General features: G+C 41.7%; 1 protein-coding gene and 1 pseudogene across 5 annotated transcripts in view; both read right to left on the bottom strand.

Annotated features, from left to right (window-relative positions):
• Positions 1-25651, bottom strand: part of TSPAN5 (tetraspanin 5) — a 176481-nt gene that overhangs the window by 120122 nt on the left and 30708 nt on the right. The window lies entirely within an intron of this gene.
• On the bottom strand, positions 15221-16158 carry LOC144616156 (large ribosomal subunit protein eL6 pseudogene; annotated as a pseudogene).

Here is a 25651-nt window from a genome sequence, read left to right on the forward strand (position 1 = left end):
ATTCCAAAGAGGCTCTACTGCAAGTCTCATTCCAAATTAAAAAATACATTTTCATCTTTATGAGGCATTAATGAAAGGTCCCGACGTGAACGTGCTTTTGCAAGAAGGTAAAAATACAAAACAAAACAATACACCAACTCTTCATAAAGTGGCAAGGTAGAAAACTGACCACAGCAAAGGGCCACTCCCTAAGGTGAGATATCCAACGGATATTCTGCTCAGGATCCTGAATGACCACAGAGGAAAATCATCACTCAGGCAGGGAGGTCGGCAAGGAAAACCCACTCTCACCCTGCTCACTGTCCCCGTTCTGGGTATAATCTTGCTTTATTGGTTGTTACAACTCCTGGCAGCTCAAACAATCCAGTTCTCAGGAGAATGGGGGAGAGAGCTCAGAGAACCACATGCTGCGATCTCAGTATCCCACACAAAGACTTTTTCTAAAAAACAACTGTAGAAAGCGGTCACAAAGAAAGCATTTCCATGTGGCTGGTAAAAGTGCAGAGGATGGCACATACATGAAGACTTGCTGTAAAAACCTTAGACATTAACCCCTCACCTACTGAAGTAATGTGCTTTCTTTAAAGAATTCTAAGAAAGAATTCTTTTTTTTTTTTTTCAACGTTTTTTTTTTTTTTTATTTATTTGTGGGACAGAGAGAGACAGAGCATGAACGGGGGAGGGACAGAGAGAGAGGGAGACACAGAATCGGAAACAGGCTCCAGGCTCTGAGCCATCAGCCCAGAGCCTGACGCGGGGCTCGAACTCACGGACCGTGAGATCGTGACCTGGCTGAGTCGGACGCTTAACCGACTGCGCCACCCAGGCGCCCCTCTAAGAAAGAATTCTAATACTCACCCCATTTCTCCTTCTACCTTGGTTTCCAGGAAGCTCAGATTTAAATGTAGTGCTCATGGGCAAGAACTTTGCTAGCCTAGGTTATTTGGTATAATCATTCCCCCTCCTTCCTCCATGTGGTTTTGACCATCTATTTATGTTTTATCAGTCCTCTTTGTCTACATATACATTTTTGTTACAATCTTCCTTAAATACTTGTGCCTGTGATTGGAATACACAGTTAAGAAAAACCTCGTAATGCCTTGAACAAAGCTTATATACACTGCACCTAGCATTTTATTTTTTGAAAAATCTGAAGAGAAAGTTGAACTTCAGAGCCTTATCCATAACATGCTAGACATAAGCTGCTGGAGTGTGAATGAATGGCCAAAAACATCGTTTCAACTCACAGGATTCTCTACTCCATTATGCAGATGTCCCTCCCCCATCACAGACAAACATACCTGTGATAGGAATTCTTTCAGTTGAATCCCTTCTGATTTTTAAAAGCTATGGAACTTCTCCCCTAGAAAAAATGGACACCCTCACACACACACACACACACACACACACACACACACACACATACACACACAAAACACACACAACATTGGACTTGTAACTTGAGGCATTCACAGACCCATCTGGGTTACTTCTTGCTACAGAGATGGTAGGGACAAGGGTAAGTCTCTACAGCAGGCATCTACCTGGAATCTCTCCTGTGACCAACCCACCCACCAGGGCAGCTCCACATGGAGCTACAAGCTCCTGACCTCCTTTCCCGGTCCCCAGTGAACCACCCACGGAGAGGGCCAGTCTTCTGTGACAGTGCAGATCCCAACACTGGGAAATGACAATAGGAAAACGAAGCCCAGGTCTCCTGACCCCAACCAAATCTCAGCATTTTCACCCTCCCCAGTATTAAGTGGCAGCATCCTTTCTCTCCAGGAGAAAAAAAAAAAAAAAAAAAAAAAAATCTGTAACAATTTCCCACTGTTACAAAGGAAATAAATGCAGTGCCTTATTTTTACCCACAAAAAAAAAAAAAAAAAAAAAAAAAAAAAAAAAAAAAAAAAATCACACAATACTTCCTTCAGTCTCTCCCCCCAATAGATCTGATTTGCCTTTGAAGATTTTTCTAACTCCAAACCCTCAGTACTCACCCTCAAAAAATACATATGTTTCTTCTTTTCCCCCACCACTACCTTTAAATTCTTTTGTTGCTCCCCCAGACGAAATTGCAATTATTGATAAATGGTATTTATTTGTTTACTGAGCAAAGCAACCCTTATCACAGACCAAGGCTTACATCACTCCCTTGCGTAAGACTTAAATTTAGAGGGTTTTATGTAGCCAATTAGGATTAGACTAGGAGGTCACAATGACAATTGCCTAGAGAGTAGTAAAAGAAAGAAGAGAAAAGAAAAAAATAACCACCAACACTGGACAGTCCACCTGGATCTACTGGGATTTTCAATCATAATATTAAATCCAACTAAAAAATATTATGGGGGGGGGAGGGCAGGGAGAGAGAGAGAAGACTGCTGTGCAAGCTTTATCCATGACGAATTAACTTAAAATTGCTAAGGAGGAGATCTGAATATTGGATTTTTCAAAACTCCTTGTTAGTCCACTGTGGGGCCAGAGTGGAGGACCACCCAACCTAGTGCATTCTAAGGGAAGTAGGTGCAGCAGGGAGGGTCAGGGCAAAAGCAGAGTTGGTGGTGGCAGTGGAAGTTAAACCAGATGTGTCCCTTGTTGCTGGTCCTCCCAAATAGACATATTCATCCAGGGAGGTGTTTGTAGGGAATCCATTTTTTGAGCAACAGTGGTGACAGCCAGCAGCCCAAGCAGTATGGGGGACAGGACTGGGGGAGTGAAGGAAGTTTCTCATGAACACAGCCCCCAAACCAGTCTCCATTCTCTTGGGCTCTGGGTACAGACCCAGAAAATCTATTCAGATTTTCTCCGGACTCATGGGTGTATTAAAGGACAAGCTTCTAGCAGCTTATTCATCATCACCACTTCTCAGTTCAGAGTATTCCTAATACCCCAAACTCCCTGGATGGGCAAGGCACAATTTGCGCCTATCTTAATGGGGCTGGAAGGTCCCCACTCCCGGGAAAGACCAAGGGAGACAGAGCTGAACCTGAGGGAGAGTGAACATGACAACCAGCTAGAGATGAAGGGTTCTGAGCAGAAGGGGAGCACACGATAAGTCACAGGCTAACTGATTTCTGTTGCTTCAGGAGCACCTTGCCCTCAAGTAACAAGCAAGAGGGCCCCACATCCAACACAAAGAAGCTAATAGAATTTGCAATAATTAGCCCAGCTGCTGTATAAAAAACACCCCAAACCTACACAGCCCTCTCTTGCTTGAGCTCTACTCTACTCTGTCTGTAGACAGACTGTCTGCTGTCGCTTTTCACAGCAGAAATCTTTCTTCTAAAATCTGATGACAGGTAAACCAACATCGTTTTTGTTTTGGGTTCAAAATTAGCTACCAAAATGGACACTGATCAGGAGCTGGACTCACCTAGGAGGTCTTACAGGTACCAACCATAAACAGGACCACAAAGCACTCTGATAAAGAGCAAACAAAGTGGACCCAAGAAGCACAGTCAAGCATATGTTAAAAAACAAAAAACAAAAAACAAAAACAGTCTGATTAACTAAGAGCTACAGTAGAAACATCATAAAATGTCCTGTGGTGGCCCTTCACTATCCATCTTTATTAACTAACCATTCATCTAGTGTCCCTCACACGCCCTAATATTGCATCAAGAAGGAAGGATGACTAATGTGATAGACCATACCCTGGCATCTTCCCATTGCTCCTTTGCCCCAATACTTTTAACCAGCCATGCCACGCCCCCCGCCCCCCAAGGGAGACTATACTTCCCAGGCTCCCCTAAAGCTGGGTAAACTCCTATGACTATAACGGATATATGACTTTAAGGGATGTGTCAACTTCAGGGTCGCCTTCTTAAAGATATAGCCACTTGAACCACTGACTTGAGACATGGTAACAAACGAAGCCACCTGGTCAGGGGTGGAAGAAGGTAGCACTTCCCCCTCTTAGGCTTCACTACTCACCTCTGAATTATGATCTGAGGACCACTGTACTCAGGGGTGTTCTGGTCACAGGAGACTAATCCACATCCTGAGTAATTCCAGAAGGAAGCAGAGAACTCATTTTCTAGCCCTGACTCCAATACTGGTTTGAGGAAAGCCACTTAACCTCCCCCTTCCACAGTTTCCTTCTTTATAAATTGCAGTTAAAAGTACCAATAACAAGAATCAAATGTACTATCAAAGTACAAATGCTTTGGAAAGTTCTGTGATATAACTACAACGCACACACTTGTGGAAGGTACTGCCCAGAATGAAACCTGGTTCCAGTTATACCCAAATACTACTACTTTTGACAAGCTAAAATGTCAGTTCACCATGGCGATGAAACGTTAACTCTTTTAAATATATCAAATACTTACAAATAGGATTTGTACACACAGACATTAAGATGTCCATCAAAACTAGGAACCAGGATAAACTTAGCCAGACTCACCAAAAAAAAAAGGATTCCAATAAAATCATAAATAAAAGAGGAGAAATAACAACCAACACAACAGAAATACAAAGGGTTATAAGAGGAGGTTATGAAAATTTATATGCCAACAAATTGGACAGAAGAAATGGATAAATTCTTAGAAACATCATCTCCCAAAACTGAATCAAGAAGAAATAGAAAATCTGAGCAAATGGATAACCTGCCAAGAAAGTGAATCAGTAAACAAAACAGACAAAAGTCCAGGGTCCAGACGGCTTCACAGATGAACTCTACTGAACATTTAAAGAAGACTTAATACCTATTCTTCTCAAAGTATTCCAAAATATAGAAGGAAGACTTCCAAATTCATTCTAGGAGGTCAGCATTACCCTGATACTAAAACCAGACAAAGACACTACAAAAAAAGTGAACTACAGGACAGCATTCTGATGAACATAGACACAAAAATCCTCAACAAAACATTAGCAAACTGGACATATTAAAAAAGTGGCGTTTATTCCTGGGATGATGCAAGGGTGATTTAACACTCACAAATCAATGTGACACGTGACATCAACAGAAATGATAAAAACCATATGATCATCTCAATAGATGCAGAAAAAGCAATTTGACAAAGTACAGCATCCATTCATGATAAAAATCCTCAAAGTAGGGTTAGAGGGAACATACCTCAACATAATCAAAGCCATATATGAAAAACCCACAGCTAACATCATGCTCAATGATGAAAATAGTATAATACTAGCACAAAAACAGACACATAGATCAACGGACCAGAATAGAGAACCCAGAAAAACCCACAATTATATGATCAATCTTCAACAAGGGAAGACTAGACAATAAGGAAAAGACAGTCCTTCAACAAATAGTGTTGGGAAAATTGGACAGTCACACGCAAAAGAATGAAACCAGACTTCCTTTCACCATAAACAAAAATAATTCAAAATGGATTAAAGACCTAAATGTGAGACCTGAAACCATAAAAATCCTAGAAGAAAGCACATGCAGTTATTTCTCTGATATTGGCCATAACAACTTTTTTCTAGAAAGGTCTCATAAGGGAAACATGCAAAAACTATTGGGACTACATCAAAATAAAAAGCTTCTGGGGGCACCTGGGTGGCTCAGTCGGTTGGGCGGCCGACTTCGGCTCAGGTTATGATCTCGCAGTCTGTGAGTTCGAGCCCCACGTCGGGCTCTGTGCTGACAGCTCAGAGCCTAGAGCCTGTTTCAGATTCTGTGTCTCCCTCTCTCTGACCCTCCCCCGTTCATGCTCTGTCTCTCTCTGTCTCAAAAATAAATAAATGTTAAAAAAAAAAAAAAAGCTTCTGCACAGCAAAGGAAACCATCAGCAACAAAAAAGAGGCCATAGTGAATGCAAGAAGATATTTGCAAATGATAAATCCAATAAAGGGTTAAAGCCAAGATACATATATAACATATAATTCAACATCCAAAATCCAAATAATCCAATTAAAAATGGACGGAAGACATAAAACAGACATTTCTCTAAAGAAGACATACAGATGGCCAACATACACATGAAAAGATGCTCAACATCAATCATCAGGGAAATGCAAAATCAAAACCACAATAAGTTATCGCCTCACACCTGCCAGAATGGCAAAAATCAAAAACATAAGAAACAAATGTTGGCAAGGATGTCGGGGGACAAAAGAGACCTTCATGCACTGATCGTGGAAATGCAAACTGGTACGGCCGCTTTGGAAAACAGTATGGAGATTCCTCAAAAAACTAAAACTAGAATTATCATATGATCCAGTAATTCTACTACTATTTACCCAAAGAATATGAAAACACTAATTTGAAAAGATACATGTATGCTTATGTTTATTGCAGCATTTACAATAGCCAAGATATGGAAGCAACTGAAGTGTCCACTGATAGATGAAGAGATTAAAAAAAAAAAAAAAGGTGAGATTATACACACACACACACACACACACACACACCATAGAATATTACTCAGCCATCAAAAAGCATGAGATCTTGCATTTGCAACAATGTGGATGGATCTAGAGAGTATAATGCTAAGTGAAATAAGTCAGTAAGACCAACACCATATGATCTCACTCATATACGGAATTTAAGAAACAAAAACAAATGAACAAAGGAGAAGAAAGAAAAAAAAAAAAAAAAAAAAAAGACCAACCAAGAAACAGACTCTTAACTATAGAGAACAAACTGATGGTTACCAGAGGGGAGGTAGGTGGGGGCATAGATGAAATAGGAGAAGATTAAGAACATACTCACTGTGGTCAGCACTAATATATGGAATTGTTGAATTATTATATTATATACCTGAAATTAACATAACACTGTATGTCAACTACACTGCAATTAAGATTTTTTAGATAATAAAATAAAACCAGTAACCATGAGAGACAGGGAGGTGGCTCCATGTGGTTCTAATCACATCTCACCAGGTAAGAACACGGTGTCCTAAGCAGGGAGGCAGAATCCAGACCTCACTGAGGTTTCTCTCTGGCATGGCCATTGACAGCCCTTAGGGCACCTTATTTTAGAAATGGGTAAGCTTGCTAAGTTGCTTTATGAGAAATACAAAAAGACCCCTTCCACCAGGCTGACCCATCTCTATGGCCTGGGAGGTTGGAGAGCAAGCTACATTTCAGTGAATTCAGCCTTCTCTTGCCCCTCAGCTAGGGGCCCCTGTACCAAAAAAACATGTTCCAACTGCACACAGGGCTCTGTCCCAAAGTTAAAGTGTAGTAACGCATTATCATCAATAACGTAATTGTACCTCATTATTCCTGGGCTTCCTAATTCTGGAGAGAAACCACTACCTGTCAAAAATGCACCAGGATCCCTTCATTGGAAATTGAGGTATATTGCATTCCAAGGAACAGTTAAGTGAATTCTCTATCCCATCTCCCTACTATGCACTCAAAAAAAGAAAAAACGGAAACAAAACACTAAGGAAACACAAGCAGCAAACATCACAGAGACAGGTTGGAAGGGAAGGCTTAAAGCCCAGTGCTGCAAGCAGGGGACAGTGAGCACTGAATGAAAAGGCTAGAAGACAATGGCTAAGCATCAAGGGATTTACAAGAACAATGATACATCCTTCAATTATATTCTTTTGCTTAATCTTTTAGTTTTTGTAATGTTCAAGTGAAATCCATTTACAATTTCCAGAACAAAGCCAACAGTACCCTCAAATTTGCTTAGCAGACCTAGACAGTAACAATGTTGTAACTGGCAAGGACCCTTTTGCCTTTAAAGGAACATTTAAATGTGTGTTAACATAATGTTAACTACACTTCCTGAGGTGATGATTTCACAACATATACGTGTATCAAATCATGCAGTATACCTGAAACTAGTATGTTGTATGTCAATTATATCTCAATTAAAAAGTCAGCATGAGAGATCCTTGTGGTAATGAAACTGTTCTATACCTTGACTATTGTGGTAGATAACATGAACGTACACATGATAAAAAATTCATAAAACTACATATACCCCGCCCCCCAAACACACAAAATACTGGTGATATCTGAATAAGCTTGGTGGATTGTATCAATGTGAGTTTCTTGGTTGTGATGTTATCATTTTGCAAGATGTTACCACTGGAAGAAGGCAGGTGAAGGGTACATGAGATCGCTCTATTATTTCTTACAACTGCAAGTGAATCTACAACTATCTCAAAATAAAACTTCAATTAAAATAGCAATGATAATGATAATGATAAAGGGCAACATAGGCAGGCCACCTTGTAGGCACAATACTAAGGGAATGTATGACAGACCCAGCATGACCTCCGTCATCTCTCCAGGAGCACACTCCTCTCTCATTCCCTCCTCCCCAGCCAGCCTTTCCCCACTTCAGGGTCTTCCAACGTGTTGCCCCCCTGCCTGAAATACTGCAGCTCTTCTCACCTTTTGGCTGGCCTTCCCCATGCCTCAGGTTCCAGCTACAGCATCCTTTCCCCAGAGAGGCTTTCCCCCCAACCTACGCAGTGCTCTTCCTGGGATTCCTCTTCAAATGCTGGGTTTTGTTTCTCTCGCGACAGCACTTACCAAAATGTATACATTTCTTTTTCCTGCAGTATTTATGTACTTATTCCCTGGCTCCCTTATAGAGGTCAATGCCAAGATGTCAAGAATCATTTCTGTTTTGTTCACCATTTTATACCCAGCCCAGTGACAGTCACCAAGCTCGGTGTGCATCTACTGAAGGAACTTGGGAGGACGGAAGAGACACCACAGTCAAAAGGACAGTGACGGGCCCTGTGCTGGAGACCAAGTCAAACAGCTCTGGGCTGAGCCCAGCATCTGCACTTTCTAAGTTCCACAGCTGATTGAGATGCACAATGCCCTATCGAGAGGGGTACTAACCTAACATTTGCCTGGCAAAAATAACATACTCAAATACCCAATCACTCTATACAAAAGTAGTCTGAAGAAAAACGTACAATAGTGCCCCAATTTCTGATAAGCAATCTGTCCGTAAAGTAGGAGGCTTACAAATGGTGGCTATGCTCTACTCTCTCATCGTTATTTCCAGATATTCTGACCATACCGTAAATGATTGTAATAAAACCTACCCAGGATATTAGAGTTTCAACAAGCACACGGAAAAGCGATATTGTGAGTGAACAAGAATCCATATACACTAAGCTAGTTTAACAGCTGCAACCATCTTACCCATAAGCCTGTATTCTCTGATAATGCAAATGTGGTCTTTGCAAAACACCAAGGCCCAAAATCCCTTCCTTCATAATGCAACAGAGTCCCAGCCTGCTTACTTCAGTGTCTGTTAACACACCAGTCTTTCCCCATACAATTTTCTAGTCCCTGTTGTAGACATCAAAGCTTTGGCCAAACAACAACAAACATGGTGACTGATATAACCCAGTCCTGCCTAAGATCTCTCCTGGTGGTGGTTACAGCAGAAATTATTACAGGTAGATAATGAGAAATGCGGGGAGGGGTCAGGTGGGAGAGGCAGTCTATGAGTTTAAAACGCATGGTAATTGTCACTGCTAAATGCCAGTTTTTCATCTCAAAGATCCCCCCCAACAATGCTAACACTCAAGCTGCATTTTCTCATTGCTTTCCAATGTTGTCCCTCCCTAGGCACAACCAATTATCACTTCCAGCCTTCACCTAGCTAACTAAACAGCCCCTTGCATGTCTTTATCCTTTCATTTCTGGAACTGTTCTGCTCACAGAGCTATTCACTCTGAAATTTTACCAAAACAACTGCCAACTGCCTAAACAATTATTTCATTTTTAAGAAAGTATTTCAGCAGTGGCTGGATATCTCAAAGCACAAATGAGTTTTCCAGTGTTCGGTTTTCAAAAGTCACTTGGTATCATTCATCTGTAGCTTACAAGAGTAGATGCAGAGAAAGGAGCTGAGCTGCCTAAAACTTGAGGGAGGGATCTCAAGACTAACTCAGAGTTCTGCTTAGGGCCCTACTCTAGTCCTACAAGCCAGATTCCCATCTTCAATTCAGCCACAGACCTGCCACACCCACCGTACTTTCTAAGGAAAACGCCCTAGGCTGCTCCCATTACCATGGGGACAAAGTTTTCCAGCTCAAGTGATGGCCCCACTCCCAGCTGTTTGGACTCGAAGTGAGCCCATGACCCAATGCAAAGATGGTTCAGCGGGACCTTGCAGAGGTCAAGAAAGGCTTGAGCCACTCTCGATTTTAATACTCTCAGTTATGTTAATAAAGAATTGACAAGATATTTTAATACCTACATTGAACAAATTAACATTTCTAACACCCAAACACTTACGACTAATTATGCTCTTCATAAGACAGTTACAAGATTTATAAAACATATTAATTCATAGTGCACTACAGGCAGAATATCCGTTAATGAGAAACAAATTTAGATTTGGATGATGAATGCCGTCTTCTTTCAATCCTGCCAGTTTGTCTCTGTGACTGAGTATAGAGGCTCGTGTGGAGAGAACACTAACAGAATCAATTTGAGGCCCTTCGAGCACGTGAGGCCCACGCTACATGGCCTTGCAGTCAAGCCCTTCTACCCTCCTCCCTGACATCACACACACTATGCCCTTCTGGTCAACATCACAGGATAAAGAATTTAATTAAAAGTTCTACTTAACAAAGATGATGGTAATTAGCTAGACCCATGAAAAGTCATCCTAGCTGGTTTAAAGAAAGAGGCAGTAGTCACAAACTCCTGCTGGTGACACCCCTGATCTAGATCTTGGATCTAGAGCAACCTGTCAACATATGACCTGTGAGGCCTGGCCCCTCACAGGAACACTGTTTCCATCTTTGGATATTCCTGAGATTCTCATCCCTCTCGTTACATATAATCTGAACCATAACCCCCTGCTACAGAGTTTTTGTGCTGTGGGACCAGGAGAGCCTAGTGCCACACTTGCCTGAAAATTGCTGAGAGGCCACCCCTGTGCAAAATTTACCCAAGCCTGAAAACCTCAGGGGGTTAAACAGAATACAGTACTTTTCCACTGCACTTAGCAAATCACTCCCACCTTTATGGTTTCACGGCCCTTCCTTTCTGTTTTGTGCTCAATCCCTCAGCTTCTCTCTTCACTGAGAGAGTACAGCATTCAATTCAGTATTTCCAGATTCTCAGATGCAGAGATTTCTCAACAGTGCTTTTAGGGAAAAGAAAAACACTACATTAAATATACACGTTGATTCTTTGATCCACTGGAATTCCAACATGTTTTTAAAAGTCAATGTCATAGAGTGAAGAAAATAAGGTAAATGTGTCTATTTCAATTAGGAAGAAGCGATGGAATTAAGGCAGAAATGGCCAAATCTGGCCGGCAGCACAGTCCTGGGAAACATACAGGGCATTTGGCAGCTACAGCTAGGCAAGAACTAGGACAATAAGAACCAAAAGGAAGCAAGACAAAGATGCTGCAACTCACCTCAGACAATGCACACACAATGTCTAGAGAAGATTTCCAATTTCCCAGAGCTCTGCACTAGAACCTCATCCAAACACTGGGTAGATTTGCAATGCCGTTCTGGTTGCACTTTTCTGTCACAAGGTTTCTTAGTTCCATATTAACCCACCCCACTCAGCTCTTGCTTCTTTTGCATTCCATCAAATCTGCATCAATCCTCAGAATTGTACCCCTGCTTCCCTCTTAAAAATTAGAGCCCTCAGAGAAAAAGGAATCATTGGGGAGGACATAAGAAGTGACCTCTCATGAAGGACACTTCCAGGACCTGAGCCCAATTCCTGAGAAACAACCCATGTTTACACAGACCATTCTGAAGGGGAAGCCCAAAGCTCTTGGAGTCTGTTCTACCTTGAAATAATTCTTCCGAATATGGGTCACTTGGCATTTAAGAACCTAACAGGTCAGAGGAGAGGCAATGTGAGGTCTTTACCTCTGGTAACTCTGACAAGTGCTAATAAAGAAACCAGCTAGATCTGATGCCCAAAGGACAGTAGGGACATCACAAAGAACAAAGCACAGTCTCAGCCCTCCCAGGGTCTAGCTGCACAGTCTCAGACAAGTGGTGAAACCTTTCTCAGGTCTCAGTCTCCTCCTCTCAACCTGAAGGGGTTGACCAGATGGCCTCCACTGCCACTGCAAGAATATGCTTCTATAATTGTATGTCATGTGTCCTGTAAGTTACCTCCCTAACAGCAGTTGCAACCAGTACTGTCCCAACAACAAATGAGAGGAGATCCTTTCCAGGCTTCAGAGAAAGATAAAATAAAATAATGATAAAATAAAATAATGATAAAATAAAATAATGATACATACTTTGATTTCCAAATTCTTAAAAGCTAGATATGGACAAACACCACCCAAATCTTTAAAAAAGAAAGGGTTTGTGCTTCACTTTAAGAAGTAAATTTGTGGAGCCCATTATTCAAAGAAGCAAACACCAAAATATATGAAGATACATATTGTAATAACAATGTAACAGGACAGATGGTAGCTACATTTGTGGTGAACTCAGCATAATGCATAAACTTGTCAAGTCACTAAGTTGTACGCCCATAACTAATGTAACATCCTGTGTCAAGTAGATGCAAATAAATATATATACGTATGAAGATACATATGATGATTTAATCAGTGTTGGGCATTAAAGATCTTATACTTCTATCATCATCTGGTCTGGCCTCTTCATAGAGAAGAAAAATTAGGCACAGAGAAATTAGGTAATTTGCCCAAGGACTCCCAGCTAAGAAGAGGCAGACCAAACAGTAGCACCCAGCCAAGAATGATTTAATTAGTCCGAAAAGGTATCAGAATAGGTTAGCAAATTCTGGGTTAAGCGCCTAGTCTTTGGAAGCTACAGTCAAAGAGGACAGCCAAGCCCTCCCACACAGCGTTGCTCACGGCTCTCATACACAGGCCGGAGCACCAGGCTGACCAGTGCAGGACGCATAGATCTTTGGCTCCCACATTCACACATTTCCATCCAGGACAAAGACGGCAGAAGCCCCACAAGGCAAAGAGCAGCTGACACCCCTCCCAAAACAGGCCAGTGGCTCCTAAGTGCTTAGGACCTCAGATTCCAGGCCAGGTTTCCCAGTTCACTGTTGTTTTTGTGCCACACACAGCCACCTCACCACACCATGGGAAGCTAATGCCACCAGGGCCAGCCCACCAGCAGCAGCTGCCCCAAAGATATCACCCCAGGACCTCACTTCCTGCTCTGGCAATCAAGCCCTCCTCCGTGCCAGTTCAAGGTCTGGCCCATCGTTTTTCAAAGCGTAGAGCTGGACAGGCCCCAGATATCCAAGAAACCATCTGTTACCCAACTCTCCTTCCTCCAAATTCACTTCACAACAGACCACAGATCTACCACCATCCCTGGTTACACAAGTAGGAACTATCAAGAACCTTCTGAACTGAGGCCCCCTTGGAGAGCTCCTCCCATTATGACCCTTGTCCAGAAAGGGAGGAATCACCAGTGTTAAACCAGACATCCTGAAATCAACGCATCTATTCTGACAGCATTAATTATGGTGAATGTCAGAAAAAGGCAGAAAAATACATTCAACTTTCTAAAGTCCTAGAATTTTAAGCCATTTCTCCTTTTCAATTTCTATTTATTCTTGAATAGACACTTTTCAAAGCAAAAGTCATGAGTATTAAAGACAAGGTTGCGGGGGTGGTGAGGGGGGGGTGCTCCTGGGTGGCTCAGTCAGTTGAGCATCTGAGTTCACCTCAGGTCATGATCCCACAGTTCGTGAGTTCGAGCCCCACATTGGGCTCTGTGCTGACAGCTTGGAGCCTGATGCCTGCTTCTGATTCTGTGTGTGTGTCTCTCTCTCTGCCCTTCCCCTGCTCATGCTCGCACTCTCTCTTTCAAAAAATAAACATTTAAAAAAAAAGTATTAAAGACAAGGTGGGAACAATCGCACTAATAACCTACAAATATCCCAAACTTAGAACAGTATAACCTTACTTTCCAATTAGGAGCAAAATCAGAATAAGATTGAGCACTCTTTGAAAGCCATTCCAATATTACTAAATTTAAATTCCAAGTAAACCCCAAGCAGTTACATTTGCATAATAATAGTCATAATAGCTAACATTGATTGAGCATTCACTATGTGCCAGACTGTATAAGGATCCTCATACATAGGATCTCACTAAGTTCTTCTAACAGCTCTATTATGATCTCCCCCTTAAGTGAAGGGGGCATACGGAAGGTAACTAACTTGCCTAAGATCATAGCAATAAGAAGTGGCAGGGTTAATGTTCAAAACGTAGGTCCACAGGACTCCAAAGCCAGTGTCTTTAACATTACCCCACACTGTGCTGGGGTCTTTGGTGTGTAGAAGCAAAAACTAAAACTGCATTTTAATTTACTGAACCGCATCCCTCTGCATTTTAAGAGGTTCTGTGTAAATGACTGCCCTGAAAATTTGCCGGCAAGGAAGGGAAACTGGCACTCGGCTGCCAAGCCTGTAGCACAAATGTCAAGCGGTATGCAGGAGCTGGAGGGGTAAGCGAACCGTGTACCTGGCAAGGTTATGTGTGTGTCTGTCTCAGACTCGAAATTTTTCAAAGAAGTGAAGAGCCGAGGAGATGGGAAGGAGAATCTCATTCTCAATTCTGCAGAGCGTGTTAAATAAATATGATCAGCCCCACACAGCTCTGATAAAGTCAGTCTGTTAAAAATAAGCTATAGCCCTTACTACCTTCCTTTCCTCACCCAACAGGCACAGCAATCCATGAGCAGCAATCCATGAGCACACACACATACCTTATTAGTACTAGCCTATTTAAACTCTAAATTTTTAATTCTGTTTATTCTCTTGTGGGGAATTCATTCAGCAAACATTTGGCTTCACTTATACTTGTGTTGCTATGTTTTATTGCTGGCATCCAGAGGATGTGCTCTTGGGTAGTGATCTCAGGGGTCTCCTGCAGTATCAATAGTCACCAGGCAGCCAGATTTATGGCTGGACAATGGAGATCAGGAGGATTAAAAATACAGGCACGGGCCCCTGGGCGTATTTACTAGTGGTCACACTTGGATTGGCTGCACAAGCTCGTGAGGTTTGGGATAGAACGGAATACCTTCCCTTGCTGTGCCTTTTCGAATTCTTCACAGTCAACTTCCATTTCATAGTCTTACCAAGCACCCATTATGTGCCAGCCACTGTGTTAGATGCTGGGAATGCTATGGTGAGCAAAGTAGGTTTATCACCTAGTTGGAAAGACAAATTAATCCAATGATGACACAAATGAGTGATTTACAGGGGAACACTCTGAATGAACACAGATGAAGAAGTACTGTGGCAGTTTTTTTTGTTTTTTTTTGTTTTTTTTGTTTTTTTTTTTTTTGATGGATCTGTTATTTAATTAGGTTCTTTGTAAGAAATTTAGAACACCAATTTGTGAGGGTAAACTCCATTCGTGAGAGCAAACACAGAGCGGAGGTAGCCCTGAAGCTGAGAAACGGCTTTGATTTTTGGCAGAATTTGCGAGTCCACAGCTTTCTGATCAACCTCGCGCTGCTCTGTAATCTCATATTTCTCTTTCTCCGTGTCGAAGATCTCACCTTCCTGGTGTCTGGGCTTATGCAGCTTCTTCTTCTTGAAGTAAGCATCAGTGAGGTGTTTGGGGATTTTCACATTGCTGATATCAATTTTGGTGGAGGTGGCAATGACAAATTTCTGGTGTGTTCTACGCAGAGGAACTCGATTAAGGGACAGAGGTCCAGTCACAAGTAGCAAGCCACTGCTCAGTTGCTTCAGGAAAACCACTCTCTTGCCTCTGTGGCGCCCAGTGAGGATGATCAAAATGGTCCCAGGAGTGATGCTAGCTCACAGTTTCCTCACATGCTGACTAAAAGGTTTTTTGCCGTGGCTCAACAGCTTCCGAGGCACATCTTCAGTAGGATAATACCTAGGCATTTTGCGAAGTTTAACCACTCGGGTACCACCATTCTTGTCACCACCAACTGGTTTTGTGACAGTAGCAAGAACCTTCTCCTTCTTTTTCTTTTCAATCCTGGATTTAGCTGCTGAATACTTCCTCTTGTACATGGCCTTTCTCGAATACATAGCCGATCGGGAATACCTGCCAATTCCTCTGACTAGGACAGGGTTTCGGCTGCAGTGGGGCTTCCCCTTCTTTGGCGTTTTAGCCTTGAGGTTACCCTTCTTAACCTTGCCACCAGCATCAGCCTTCTTGGCTTCAGGTTTCTTCTCCTTAGCATCCGGCTTCTCAGCTTTTTTGCCCGCCATCTTGCAAGATCCTGTGGCAGTTTTTAACCACAGTTGCAAATTCTGATATTCCTCCATTGAAGGGGAGGTCTAAATCTCCCCTTGTGAATCTGGGGCCGGGGGGGGGGGGGGGGGCTGGACAGCTTCCACCACTAGAGAGTGAGGTGGAAATGATGCTATGGATTGCCAAAGCTAGGTCCTAAGAGGTCGTGCGGCTTCTTGCCCTTTTTTTTTTTTTTTTTTTTTTTTTTGCACTGGAATACCCACTCATGGAGCCCTGAACCATCCTGTAACAAGTCTAACTATCTTGAGGCTGTCCCGCTGTGATGAAGTCTAAGCCACATCAAGGAACCATGGATAAGAGCGCTGGTCAGACCAGTCTTTGGGTCATCCCAGGCCTGGCACCAGACACAGGCTCCCAGAAGAGTCCAGCCCCAAGCTGTTGAGCTCTAACCTGTCTGCCAACCTCAGACATCACAGAGGAGATAGACCACTCATCTACAGTGTATCTGAATTCCTGACATACCTGGAGTCCTGACAGACTCCAAGAGCAGAACAGAACGGTGGTTGTTTAACACCAGAAGTTTCCAAGTGCTTGGTTGCACAGCGGTAGATAACCAAATGAAGGGTAGCATATGTAATAGAAGAGGCTGCCTTATCCTGGAAGCCCTACGTGAAAATATCCCTGGAGCTGCAGTTGGAAAGGTGGAAAGGCTTCAACAAATGGAAGGAAGGGGATGGCAAAAACAGGAATAAAAGCAGCTCGTAAGCACAGGTCCTGCGGTTAAAGGGAGAAAGCCAGCAGGCCAGAACACAGACTAAGAGAAAATGAAAGGGCTGAGGGGATAGGCAGGGGCCAGCCTAGGTTCAGGGCTTTGGTCTCTTACTTGACAGCAATCAGAAGTTCCCTAACAGTTGTTTTTTGGTTTGGGGTTTTCTCTAATTGAGGTAAGATTCACATAACGTATAAGTTCCTGTTATGGGTTGAATTAGGTGTCTGAAAAATGCATATGAAGTCAAAACCAGTACCTCAAAACGTGACCTTATTTGGAAATAGGGTTGTAACAGATGTAATTAGTTATGATAATTAAGCTGGGCCCTAACCCAATAGGGCTGCATCCTTATGAAATGGGGAAATATGGACACAGACATGCACATAGCAAGAATGTCACGTGAAGACAAAGGCAGGGCTGGAGTGAAGGGTCTATGAGCCAAGGAACGTCCAAGATTGCCAGCAAGCCATCGGAAGCTACGAGAGAATCCTCGAACAGATTCTCCCTCCACACCCTCAGAGGGAGCCAACTTTGCCAACACCTTGATCTCAGACCAGTAGCCTCCAGAGCCATGAGACAAGACGTTTCTCCATTTTACAGCACTGAGTCTATGGTACTTTGTTACAGCAGCCCTAAAGAACTAATACAGGCATCATTTTCACCTGTGCAATTCAGTAATTTTTAGCATCTTCAAAATATAGTGCAATAATCACCACTATCTAAGTCTAAAACATTTTCATATCCCCAAAGGCAATCCTGTTTGCTTCTTCCCCAGCCCTGCCAACTATTAGTCTGCTGTTTTTATGAATTTGCCTTTTCTGGACATCATATAAATGGACTCACACAATATGTGGCCTTTTGGGTCTTACTTCTTTTACTTTACATAATGTTTTCAAGGTTCATCCATGTTATAGGATGTATCAGCACTTCATTCCTCTATATAACAGCCAAATAACAGTCCAGTGTATGTATAGATCATCTTATTTACCCATTCATCAGTTGATGGACATTTGTTTTGACTTTTTGGCTATTATGAACAACACTGCTATTGAACATTCCTGGACACCTTTTATATGAACATCTGTTTGCTATTCTCTTGGGCAAATACCTAGGAGTGGAATTGCTGGGTCATACGGTAACTCTGTTTAACTTTTTGAAGAGCTGCCAAAGTGTTTTCCACCGGGGCTCTACTATTTCCACTCCCATCAGCAATGTCTGAGGGCTCCCTGGGAAGTTGTAAGCAGATGGGGTAAACCTCAAGATTGTGCTTTGAAAATAAGAAGAACCAGTTTTTGTGAAAGAACATGAATTAGTTTTGGACTGATGGGTGTGACATGCCCTTTAAAACATTCAAGTGGAAACGTCAGGTGAGAAAGGCTTGGAAAAGAAGCCAGTCGGCTCTGGAGTTAAAACTGGAGACTCCACAGCCATAGCTACGGAGTGAGGGCACCTGGGTGGCTCAGTCAGTTAAGTATCTGACTCAATGTTGGCTGAGGTCATGATCTCACACTTCATGGGATGGAGCCCTGTGTCAGGTTCTGCACTGACAGTACAGAGTCTGCTTGGGATTCCCCCTTTTCCTCTCTCTCTCTCTGCCCCCCCCCCCCCCCCCCCCCGCTGGCTCCATTGCTTTTGTGCTCATGTTCTTCTCACTCAAATAAACTTACAAATAAACTAACATAGGGGTGCCTGGGCAGCCCAGTGGGTTAAGCATCCAACTTTGGCTAAGGTCATGATCTCCCAGTTTGCGAGTTGAAGCCCCACGTCAGGCTCTTATGCAGATAGCTCAGAGCCTGGAGCCTGTTTGGGATCCTATGTCTCCCTCTCTTTCTCTGCCTCTCCCCCTACTCATGCTTGCTCTGTCTCCTTCAAAAATAAATATTTTAACAAATTTTTTTGATAAAATAAAATGCTTAAGAGGAAATACAGAGTGTAGAACATGAGAAGCTTGGCCAGAACCTTTCAGAGCTCCAAAAAATGAATAGTGTGGTAGAGGAAAAGGAATCTGCACAAAGGAGCATCTTATAAGTAGAATGTAACAAAATAATCAAACTGGTGGAATAAGAAAGAGGACGGTGACAGAGCAGGACAAGAGATTCACCAATAAGAACAAATCTGAAAAGGGTCTCACTTCTAACACTTTAACAAAGAAGATAAGCATCATTTTACTTCTTTCTACACTTTTTTTTTTTTTTTTTTTTTTTTTTTTTTTTTTTTTTGCGCAGGGTGGGGCAAGGAAGGAGTCATGGTGGTAGAGAGCAATACTTTTAGGTTCCTCGGTCTTCTATGTAAGAAGTTAAACTACTTGACCTTTTATCAGAACTGGTGAATAAATGCCTTTCAGTCTGAACATCCAGCCACCTAACTTAAAATAGACCTCATGAGGGAGCTGTGTGGAAAGAATCTGGTTATGTACTTAACAGGGTCCTATTGTCTCATCAAAGCGTCTGAAAGCCGGGGAAGACAGTTGGACACCGCTTCAAAGTAACACGAAGAAATCAACAGCGATTAAAAGCGAGAGAATAATCATTCCTCTATACACCCTCACCGCCAAGTAGATATTTAATTACAGAGGCAAATCAAAAGAGGAGAATCCTAAGAATAAACCTATAATAATATGTTCTGTCCCATTTCAAAATTACGGTTTAGATTATTTCACTTCACAAAAGCCATACATAGTTCCAGAGATTATAAAACTCTTTACATATCAATCAAGAGTGTAACTAATCCTTTCAGGCCTACATAGCAAGGAATTGAATTTTAACTTTGTAATTATGGGAGCAAAAGTCTCAGGGTTAAATAAACATTGCCTTTAGCCGAGCAGAAGCCAGTCTGGTTCAGGCCAAGCCCCTCCTTGGATATAGAGTTATGCCCTTGGTTACCTACTCCTTGAGTGACCCACAATTTTCATACAAAAATCGGGAAATGTCAAATTGCATCACACTGAATTACTTTATTTGAATATAACATACACACAGTTGCATATTCACATCCTTTGAATGATAGAATTTTGTCAATTGACAGAAGAGGTGTCCTCCACAAGTCTGGAAATAAGAGCTTTAAGGTAAGTCTATGTCAGGCAGAAATCCAATTGACAGTAAGACCCGAAAAAATATCTTCTTTTGCTTTTTATGAAAACTATGCAATTGGTTCCAGTTATATTACCACATTCAACCATATTGGAAAAAGTAATAAAATCACTGTGAGTATTAGCTACAGTCAGGCATACATGCTGGTGTTTGTGCCTGGTATTTAACTTATGCTATTTCAAAAGCATTATTATCCCTGTTTTATAGACAAAGGTCCTGAGGTACAGAAGCTCCAAATCTTACCTCTGGTGAAATAGAACTGAAACACAAACTTTTTTTTTTTTTCTTTAAACTGCGATCCTAGGACTGCCTCTACTATACGGTCTTCACAGACTTGTGGGAATTTTTAGAACGTTAGTGCTAAGTACAGATGGAACTGCTGCGTAAACGATGAGAAAATAAAATCAAAAATGAAAGATGGTGATCTCCCAGTGGAAAAAAGACTCACTTAATATATATTTAACAAGTAACATTTTATTAGTAAGTTCTACAAGAAGTTACTTGATTTACTTTATTTTGTTGTTGGGGAGGCATAAAAATTTTAGATATGGGTAGTAATAAAACAGCAAATGTTCTCACGCACTATTTCCCACAGTACATAGGGAAAAGTTCTAAGCCCCTGATTCAAAGAATCAGTTGATCACGGTACTTGGAGAGACTATAAGATCAGTAACTAATGCTAATTAGTACTTAATGGGGTAGAGCCACAAACATTAACCTATTCATTAATGCTCACCACACATCTCTCAAGCAAGTAGGAGCATCCCTCTTTTATACGGGGAGTGCAGGGGGAAGCTAATGTTACAAAAGTGATGGCAACTGACTTCCAGGAAGTGCTGGTCATAAATACAAAAGGACAAACACTATACTTAAGATTTTAAACTTTATATAACCAGAGGCACAAATGAGCATATTTCTAGACACGACTAATAAATATACTCATCCTAAAACAACAATCATTGAAAATGCATAGCATTCCAGAAAACAAAATATGGTTTGAAAGCACTGAAATATAACAATAGCAATAAAAATAGGCAGGGGGAGGAGGAGGAAAAAGCCAGTAATTGCTAAGTCCTTACAGTATGCCAGACTCCGCTCTAAGTACCTTATGATCATTAATTCTCAACCCTCACAATGAGGTTGTGAAGTAGGTATTGTTATTTTTCTCCAATGTGGAAACTGAGTGACACTGATAGTTCAGAACAGGATGTGAAACTAGTCTGGCTCCAAAGTCCATGCTCTTGACCACAACATCACAGTTTAAAAAAAAAAAAAAAAAAAAAAAGGCACAACTTGTTTTCATGTTCAAATGAACATTACCATGCAAGACTGAATTTTAATTCAATAAGAAGAAAAAAGCCACTTAACGCTTTGCACTTAACCCTGTTCCCAGGGCTCCTTCAGAGATACATCCCATGGACCCCTGGGACAATACAGCACCCAGCCAGACCTGGTCCACTCCAGTTCTAAAACACACATTTGTATCTAAAATACTCGTTCCTCTCTTTCATGGCTTCATCCAACCTACTCCTTGAATCCAATTTCTCTTGAATACATTTAATAGCTTCTTTGCAAATGAATCCTATTAGTACTATTTATCCATTCCTTCCGAAACCATGTGTTTAGGGGGCTGGAAAATAGCATGTCAGTATTATGTTTATTTCACAAAATACACTGCTCTTTAAAAAAAATATTCTTGCCTAGAGCTTTATGCACTGAATCAGTTATAAAATTTACACTACAAGAATTTTTAGAAATTGAGTAATATGTTTAGAAGAAATAAAGCAAGAAGAGCAGAAACACTTCATACCTAAGTATCTCTAAAGGATTTTCCATACACCAATTATTCACTCATTCCAAAATCACTTGTTATTGTATTTATCAACCTGTGGTTCAAGGACCACCCACCTGAGAATCACCTGGAGGGTAGTTGTTAACAATACAGGTGAGACCTAATGAATTCTAGTTTCTATGTAAAAAAAAAAAAAAAAAGTCTGCATCACCAACAACACACAAATGGGTTGTCCTCAAGTATGAGAGCCACTAAGTCCCTTCAGCGTGCCTTCAAGACAAACAACTATGCAAAGGGCTCATCACATTCCCTTAATCGCTCTCCCTGCTTCTACCCTTCTTCCTATCCCCACATATTTGCTATTCCCTATGTAACAGAGTGTTCTTTTCTCAAGCATAAGCCAGATCATGTCACTTCTCCGCTCAAAACTCTCCAAAGGCTTCTCATGGACACTCCATGGCCAGAAGCCCTGACTGATCTCCCATTACACCTTTCCTACCGCTCTCCCCTCAGCTCCAGCCACCATGCTGCCTCCTTCACACACCCAGCCCATCCAGGGCAAAGCCTTTGTACCCTCTAGGCTCCCTCCGCCTGGACCACTCCCCTACAGATACCTGCATGGCCTTTACCTCACTTCCTTTGGAGCCTTGCTCCAGAATCACCCTCACGGGAAGCCTCTCCTGGCCACCCTACCAAGAACCATCACACCCACCCCACTCTCTCCCGCCTGATTTTGTCCTCTTTAGCACCTATCACTATCTGACATACTTGCTAGTTTATTTATCTTGTTAGTGGTCTGTTACCCTCACTAAAATGCAAGCTTACACGTTCTCACTAAAATGTAAATAAGCTTCATAGAAGCAGGGTTTGTTTTTAAGTCTGTTTCATTCTTAAATGCATCCTACTTGGCCCATAGAAATCAAACAGTAATTACTGACTGAATATCAAAAATGCTCAAATAAACGTATTAATGGAGCATTGTAGAAACCTAAACGAGACAGCCACCAAGTCCTCTAGGGTACAGCCTACCTCTCTGCAGAGAAGGTAACACAAGATGGGGTTTGCAGGAGGAATACAGAATACCCTCTAAGAAAAGGAAAGATGTTCTACAGAACTGGCCGGCAATTTTCAAAAATGTCATCATCATGAAAGACAAGAATGAGGAACTCTTTCAGATCGAAGGAGGCTAGAAAGGTGTGAAAGACATATTTGGAATAACTGGAGAAACTCGAATGGAGTCCTTCAGTGAAGGATATATTTTATACACACACACACACACACACACACACACACACACACACACACAGAGTTCCTTTTCAGTCTTCTTAACCACTTTCCTAGAAATCTGAAATTGTTTCAAAAGAAGAAAAAAGGGGGCCCAGAAAAAACAAAAGCAACAGAGTTCCATGAGTAAATGTAATGTGTTAAATAATCTGTAAATGAAAACCCAATGATAAAATAGGGAAGAAAGGACTATTTCTTCCAAATGTCTCCATCCCCCTTGTCCCCCCATTCCTCCAAGAAAAACTTTGAGCCTATATCATCTTGGCTTAGAGTCAGCCCAAATATGGTAATTTTTCTTTAAGCGTCACACAAATAAACCCCTGGATTACAGTGGAAACACAGCATGCAGCAGGACATTTGTCTGTGTAAACTCTGTAGCAAATGACATCTCTTTTCTCCCTACAGAGTAGAAGCTTGATCCCCATGAATTGCTGTAACTCAAAGCATACTTTTTACATAAAAATAATGATAGCGTTGGAAATAGAAAAAGTAAATCTTTGGACTGGATTGCTGTTGTGAGCCAGAGAAGGACTGAATATAAAACAAGGGGAGAGGGAGAGGAATAAAACAGTAACAGCACTAGGTTATAAAGAACCAGACTGACATAGATTTTTTTTTGAAACTGGAAGATACAGGCAACATGCCTCGAATTTAGATACCAGTATTAAGGGCCACTCTTCCGAGCACCTACAGCTCCCCTGACAGGTCACATCCCATTACAACAAACACCACAGCAGAAGAATCTGAGTAACTCAAAGCATGCCTAGCTCATGACCTCCTTACCTCAGGCAGTACACCATATCTAACCCCATTCTCCATTGAAACACAGAAGTACAAACATACAAAATAAATACAGTGAGTGATTACTCGCTGTACAAAGGACTCATCAGAAGTCTCTTAACCTTCCATTAAAAGGTACAAGGCTATTTTTAAAATATAGAAAAGAAAATTAGCTTACCTAAGACTTTTCGGGGATACATGTATGTACTGCACAACCAAACAGGCACGTGAGAGCAGAAATTTCATGCCACAGGAGGGGAGTCTAGGGCTGGACGCTGAGCTCCCTCCAAGTCCCCTATTCTCCTTTGTACGTGGGGCCCACCACGCTCTCTGGTACCGGTTTAACTTGAATTTTCTTCCAGAGTCCTGAAGTTGGGAAAGTTTTCACTTAAACAATATGTTTTTCCAACTGAAAATTGGTGACATCTGTCAACACAGGCCGTGTATTCTCTGGTCAGCCATCAATGGAGGAAAGCAACTGCCAGGACTGGCAGCAGCTCGGCTGATCCTTTACCTCACTCCCAATCACTCCCTACCGAAGCCCCACTCCTGACACTCAATAGTTGTTTTTTTTTTTTTTTTTTTTTAAGTTTGTTTATTTATTTTGAGAGAGACAGCACAAGTAGGGTAGGGGCAGAGAGACAGGGAGAGAGAATCCCAAGTAGGCTCCACTCTGTCAGTGCAGAGCCCCACGCAGGGCTCAAACTCATGAACCGTGAGATCATGACCCGAGCCAAGATCAAGAGTTGGGCGTTCAACTGACTGAGCTACCCAGATGCCCCTTGATGGCTTGTTTTCTGCCTGGTCCCTCAAAGCACAGGAATCTGCAGCCCCAGCTTTGAAAAAACAGCAGCAACAACAGAATAGCCAACTTGCTAGGATACCAAAACCAAGCTACAGAGTACACACTCTGCTCTAATAAGACTTCAGAGAAAAAGCATATTATGTATAAATTACACTCACATTTTTCCAAAGGCATTCTCACCAGCATCATCGGCAAAGAGGCAAAGTTTATCATTTTTAACTGAAACCACTTTGCTTGGGAAACAGGAATGCTTTGAAAGTCTCTTAGCTTATCAAAACATGAAGTTATTTGTTTTAGAAGCCTCTACAAGAGTTCAAATGTAATCATCATATATAGATTTTTTTTCCACAATTGAAAAACCAGAAAAAGCTAACGATCCTAAGCATGCACAATCTGTGATGGAAACAAGAAACATAATTGCCCTAAACTGTCAAAAGAGTAACTTCTTTCTGAATCTCCTAATCTTCCAGTTACACACTATATGTAATCAGAATATCTTCAGTCCCACAGGGATTATTTATGGGCACATGACCATACTCATGGACAGGTCACATGCTTCTCCATGCCTCAATGTCCTCAGCAGCAAAAGGTGAAGAGGAACAGCACAGACATCACACAGGGGCACTGGGAGGATTAAATAAGTTAATATATGCATGCGGCACTTAAAACAGTGCCTACCATGTGTTTCCTTTTAATTCTTACACAGCAATCACTACTGCTGAGTCTTGAATTGCTTGATACACTGACCTAAACCACAGATAAGTTAGGTTTTCCTGTCAGAAACGTCCTCCTCTCTACCCTGGTTTACAGGGTGAAACACTGTCTGTCTGAACAGTTCTCCACTCAAAGCACATTCCATTACTATCAATTTAAATTGCTGCCAAATCTCAAAAGTCGTTAATAAATGCGGTGATTTCTTAAACGGTTTATGGTCAACCACTCTAAGAAGTACTTAATGGAAAAGAATTATCTCTAAGCCAGTATCCAAGAGATAGAGATTTATCAA

The sequence above is a fragment of the Panthera onca genome, chromosome B1, assembly GCF_046562875.1.
Source record: "Panthera onca isolate mPanOnc1 chromosome B1, mPanOnc1 haplotype 2, whole genome shotgun sequence".
Lineage (NCBI taxonomy): Eukaryota > Metazoa > Chordata > Mammalia > Carnivora > Felidae > Panthera > Panthera onca.